The sequence below is a fragment of the Chiloscyllium punctatum genome, chromosome 37 (genome assembly GCF_047496795.1).
Source record: "Chiloscyllium punctatum isolate Juve2018m chromosome 37, sChiPun1.3, whole genome shotgun sequence".
Classification (NCBI taxonomy): Eukaryota; Metazoa; Chordata; class Chondrichthyes; order Orectolobiformes; family Hemiscylliidae; genus Chiloscyllium; species Chiloscyllium punctatum.
In genome coordinates this window covers 22485841-22491840 of record NC_092775.1, presented here as the reverse complement: position 1 = coordinate 22491840, position 6000 = coordinate 22485841, and the positions used below count along the sequence as shown (strand labels likewise).

General features: G+C 42.0%; 1 protein-coding gene across 1 annotated transcript in view; it reads left to right on the top strand.

Annotated features, from left to right (window-relative positions):
* The first annotated feature begins 2157 nt into the window (after positions 1 to 2157).
* LOC140462935 (proto-oncogene tyrosine-protein kinase Src-like) overlaps positions 2158 to 6000 on the top strand; it is a 174905-nt gene continuing 171062 nt past the window's right edge. Inside the window, exon 1 of the mRNA XM_072556443.1 lies at positions 2158 to 2588. The gene's annotated coding sequence lies outside the window, so the exon portion shown is untranslated. The remainder of the gene's footprint in view (positions 2589 to 6000) is intronic.

Here is a 6000-nt window from a genome sequence, read left to right as displayed (position 1 = left end):
TGAAGAATGTATAGGTTAGATGAGAATTCTTGTGATAGATTGGTTTGAAAGTTAAAACTAAAGAGGTACCTGCTTTCAGAGAAATCTGATGGATTTCATTTTTAAGGTGAGAGAGGAAAGCTTTAAAAGAGACCTTGGGGGCAACTTTTTCACACAGATGGTGGTGCGTGTATGAAATGAGCTGCCCGAAGAAGTGGTGGAGGCTGGTACAATTACAACATTTAAAAGGCTTCTGGATGGGGACATGAAATCGGTAGGGATTACAGGGAAATGGATCAAACACTGGTGAATGTGACTAGATTAATTTAGGATATCTAGTCAGCATGGATGAGTTGGACTGAAAGGTCTGTTTCTGTTCTGAACAACTCTATGACTCTATAATTCTTTTATATTATTCAATTGTAGGAAATCTAATATATTTTCATGAATAGAATATTTTATTTGTTGCTCTGATGTACTGCTCAGCACATATTCATCCTTTCTGTCAAAGCCTGTTGAGTCAGTTATTACATATGATTTATTCTAAACACAATCTAAGAATTCAGGATGATATTAATGAGGAGGCAATTCCTGGGATGTGTGATTATTGTCATGATGCTGTTAACCTTTTGAGTCCTTCATGAGTAGGATCCTGAACACAAGGTCAAAGACCATAAAGCAGATGCCAACCACAGCTCAACACCACCCCAACCTCCAAGTCAGAGTTCAGAAATTCAGGCCTCATTCCACTGACTAGAACACACAATCTATTCCAGTGGTTAGCACTGCTGCCTCACAATGCTGAGAAACCGGGTTCAATTCCAGCCTCGGGTGACTGTCTGTGTGGAGTTTGCACATTCTCCCTCTGTCTACGTGGGTTTCCTCTGGGTGCTCCTGTTTGCTCCCACAATCCAAAAATGTGCAGGTTAGGAGAATTGGCCATGCTAAATTGCTCATAGTGTTCAGGGATGTGTAGGTTAGGTGCATTAGTCAGGGGTAGGGGAATAGGTTTTGGTGGGATACTTTTCAGAGGTTCAATGTGGACTTGGGCCAAAGGGCCTGTTTCCACACTGAAGGGATTCTATGATGAGAGTCCAATGCAACACTGAGAGAGTCTGACGTTTGGCTGAGATCTTAAACGGTGACTGTCTCTGCCCTCTCAGATGTAAACGATCTCAGGAGACTGCTTTGAAGTGTAAGAGTTCTCATTGTCCGACTGATATTTATCAGTCACTCGATACCATGAAAACGGATAATCTGACCCCTGACGAACTCGAACCTGTGGGATCTTTCTCTGCGTGGTTTAGCTATTGAATATCCCTACCTTCCATCAGTAACCACTGTTCCAATGTGCTCCATACCTATAAGGTGGATTTTAAGTGATATAAGGTGTTGCATAATTGCAAGCTTTTTGTATGTTTTTTAAATTGTTAAAGCTTGCAGCAATGATTTCAATTTTCATGCCATTGATTTGATTAAGGGCTCGGGATTTTGGCTCAAATATTAAAGATTTCAGATACTGGATACAAAAAGAAAACAGAAATTGCTGAAAAATCTCAGCAGGTCTGGCAACACCCGTGGACAGAAATCAGTTCATCAGTTCTGAGGAAGGGTTACTAGACCCGAAACGTTCACTCTGCTTTCTCTCCACAGATGCTGCCAGACCTGCTGAGCTTTTCCAGCAATTTCTGGTTTTGCTTCTGACTTTCAGCACTCGCAATCCTAAAAGAAAACTAGGATTACTTTTCATCCAGATTTCAGATACTGGATGATAAGTAATCCTAATTTTTAATACTTCAATGACCGTGACGAGAGAAAAATAAAACAAAACGATGGACAAACAGGACAAATGGTCAAAGGGTAAAATAAAACTGAAAGGCGGGAGAAATTATTCTTTGGGGTAAATAGTATGCATAAAAATGAGGTATTAGCGAAGGATAACCAAATCACTGAGAATGTGACCAAAAAGTGGATGCAGAAAGAATGAACCAGACAAGACACAAAGAGAATAAACGCTAGTTTGACGCTTGCCAAGTGTACTGAGTTGTACCGGGTTTTCATCTCCTACAGCCACGAGTGGAGCTGTTTGCTTTAATTCCGAGGATCGAAAAAAGGTGGTTTCTGCTGGGAAGCGTTTCCGGAGCAACACTGTCCAATTGCTGCACCAACAACTTCCATCAGCCCCCAACACACACACACACACACACACACCCACCCACCCAGCCACCCCCGATCGGATTGAACAGAGCCGAGGCTGGACCAGAGGAATTTCCAGTCACAGGGACGTGCCCTATTCGCCCCGGAGTCATTGCTGGGGAAGGGGGTGAATCCGAGCGACACATCAATCATTCCCAAGTGCGGATTGTCGGGGCATCTGCTGCTGCTGCTCGGCTGTCACCAGGCTTTGGGCTGGAGGTCGGGTTGCTCTCAGCGTTCGCGAGAGGTTTACCCACCCACCCAGACACACACCCACCCACCCACCCACACACATCACGGGCTGACGCTGGGTCTGTGGAGCCACAATCTCACCGTTCGGTGTTTTCAATGAGCGGCTCAGAGGAGAGGAGAGGAGACACGTGTACCGAGCGGCTGTAGGTGCAGAGGCGAAGGTAGGTGACCTATTGTGTAGTCGCTGAATGAAACTCCACCAGATCCCACCCACTGACCGAGGTGGGGGATATTAACTCGCCTGGACAGCAGACAGGAGCTCGATACGGCTCAGTCTTTATTGAATCGGAAGGAATTTTCAACCCCCTCCCAACGCTCGACTTCTCATTTTTTAAGTCGAGACAAACAAATCCCTTGTCCACCCCCACTCCTTCTCCTTTTTGATTTCCCAGTCTTTTCAGCTAGCGCAGTGGAAGGCTTTGATCCCTCTCCCTCTCTCTCTCTCTCTCTGTGCCTGTGCTGTAAAGTTTGGTTTGCCCGTGCATGCTAACTCTCCTCTGGCTGGGTCGGAATGTGGTTCGATTGAAAGCGAAAGAGGCCAGGCCAACATCTTTTTTTCTGTGCAGTTCCCCTTTCTTTTCCCCTGACTGAGAGAAGCCCCAGTTTTTTTTTCAGCCGTTTACAGTTAATACAGTCAGTTCATGAAGGGTGACTGTAGACCAAATACTGTCCGGTCAGGTATTGAGAGGAACTCTTTTAATACCAGAACAACAAACTTTCAAATCTCCCTTAATTTTCTTTTATCTTTTTAGATAATATTGATTTGGAGAGTTTTTTTTAAAATTAAGTAACTGAAGATATAGCCATCTCGACACAGCCTAACTGTGATGTTGACTTAAAACGATATTTAGCATTGCCAACACAAAGAGACACTCTCTGTGGTTGGCCGAAGTGGGCTGATCCTTGTTAACATGATGCGGTTTCATGCTGGAAATGTACATTTTCACTGTCTGAAGCATCTCTGACGTTCACGGACAGGCACTCCCAGTATCCCAGCGCAACGGGTTATGCCCAATGTACACAGGAACAAAGATAAACCAGCCCACCTCAGTGATTCATGCTTCGCAACTGCACCAGAAAAAAATGTTTGTGTAAACAGTTTCAAAACACCCACTAAATTGAAGGGTTGAAGTCCGTCATCCGATGAGGCCAGAAAGGAATTTGCAGGGTTTATTGAAGTGGTGTCCCTGGACGAGTTTTGACACCTCGTTAGGCCAATCCCATTTGCTCAGTGCAGCTGGAGATGTAGTTCTCAACTTGGGGTTCCTGCAGTGTCAGACTTCCAGCCAGTTTATCACTTTCTTTTTTGAAAAGAGCATTTGTAACCAATGTATTGTATATTTTATTGTGCAATGGTTATTATTGATATTATTTGTGTTTATGTTACATAACAAGATAAAACCTTTCAAATATTGGCATTACTGTTTCCTTTCTTTGATATTGGTTTTGTAAAATGTCAAGCAAAAAGTCAGAGTCTCTTGTTATATTGTTTGACACATGTTGTATGCGTATTCCTGGTGAACAGATGACCAAAGTGCACATAATGTTCTTTGACTGAGCATTACTAATCAGTGAGAAGAAAAGCTTGCATTTATGTAGTACTTTTCTGGAGGCACTGGACATCTCAAAATGCTTTACTGTCAATAAGTTATTTTCAAAGCTAGTGATTATTGTAATGCAACAATCAAGAAGCAAGCAGCAAACTCCCACAGAAAGCAATGTGATAATGACAAAATATGTTTTGCGATATTGATTGAGGGATAAACATCAATCAGGACACCAAGGATAACTCCCCTGAACAAAAACCTGAAAGAACTGAGGATAGTGGAAATCAGAAACAAAAACAAAAATTGCTGGCAAAACTCTGGAGGCCTAGTAGCATCAGTGGAGGCTGATTGATTTATTGTTGTCACATATACTGAAATACTGGGAAAATGTTGTTTTGTATGCTAAACAGGCAGGTTGTACCATACAAAGTGTATCAGGGTAGCAGGGTGCAAAATTTCAGAGTTACAACTGCAGAGAAGGTGGTGAGAGAGGTCAGAGTAAACATTCGAGACATCTGTTCAAAAGTTCATCTGTTCATAACAGCAGGGAAAAAGCTGTTTTTGCATCATGTATGAGTATTCAAACTTTAATATCTTCTGTCTGATGGAAGAGGGTGGAAGAGAGTATAACTGGAGTGGACGGGTCGTTGATTATGTTGGTTGCTTTCAGGATGGCAAATCTATAAAAGTTGACAAGGGTTCTTGTGGACATACTGAATTTTCTTAACCTCCTGTGAGAGTGGAAACATTGTTGCGCTTTCTGGACTGTCGCATCGACGTGGGTGGACCAGGGCAGATTGTTCGTGATCATCACTCTCTGGAACTTGATGCTCTCACAAAAGCGTTAGAGTTAACATTTTGGGTCCAGTGACCCTTATTAGAATGGGATAACTTCTCTGCTTTTCAAAATAGTACCATGGGATCTTTTACATCCCCCTGAGTAGGCAGATATGAAGTTGATTTAAGACACTTTGAAATAATTGGTTCATTTACCTTTGAAATGCTGTGCTAGATGCTGAATGTCTTTGGCTGTCACATTGTTTATGGACATCTTTCATGAACTACTAGAAACAAAACAACCTTCTAAAACTTATTTTTAAAAAGATCCTTTGCTTTGTCCTCAATTTCCTTTATTTCATGGGTTTCAGAGTGAGATGCTTTTAATATAACTAGAGATTTTGAAAATCTAGCTTAAAAATGAGAGCGATTATATTCATTTGAGAAGTTAGTGGTTTAAACATCATTCCAAAAGAGGAACCAGTATTACCAGAAACTAAATAATGAAAATTGTTGCTGCTTGGAATAAACGATCCACTATGATTTGATTTTTTTTCCTGTAGCTTATTTTAGAACAACTAACACAAAATTCTCAATTCGTTCTCAGGTTCTGCAGTAACCAGACTTGACATACTAGGCTAATTCCTAACTACCTGCTATTCATATCAGGTAGTAAACTCGACTGCACTAAAATTTATAGACTTGATTCAATCTGTGATAATTTTGTCCTATCATTAATATAAATGCAAATGACATATCTAACAGTGCAATAAAGACTGAAGTAGTTTTAGATTAGATCCCCTACAGTGTGGAAACAGGCCCTTTGGCCCAAGCAGTCCACACCGACCCTTCGAAGAGTAACCCACCACCCTCTGACTAATGCACCTATCGCTATGGGCAATTTAGCACAGGACATTCACCTAACCTGCACATCTCTGGACTGTGGGAAGAAACCAGAGCACCCGGAGGAAACCCATGCAGACACGGGGAGAACAAGCAACTTCCACATAGACAGATGCCCAAGGCTGGAATCAAACCTGGGACCTGGTGCTGTGAGGCAGCAGTGCTAACCACTGAGCCACCGTGCTATCTTTTTGCACTATGATATCAGAAATATGAAGCACTAACCATTCATGTGCATGGATATACTTGTTTGAATGGTGGTAAAATGTAAATAAAGTATAAACTGGTTCTGATCAACACTGTCATTTTTGTTGCGAATGAATAACGAATCTGAGTTTTTGCTGAT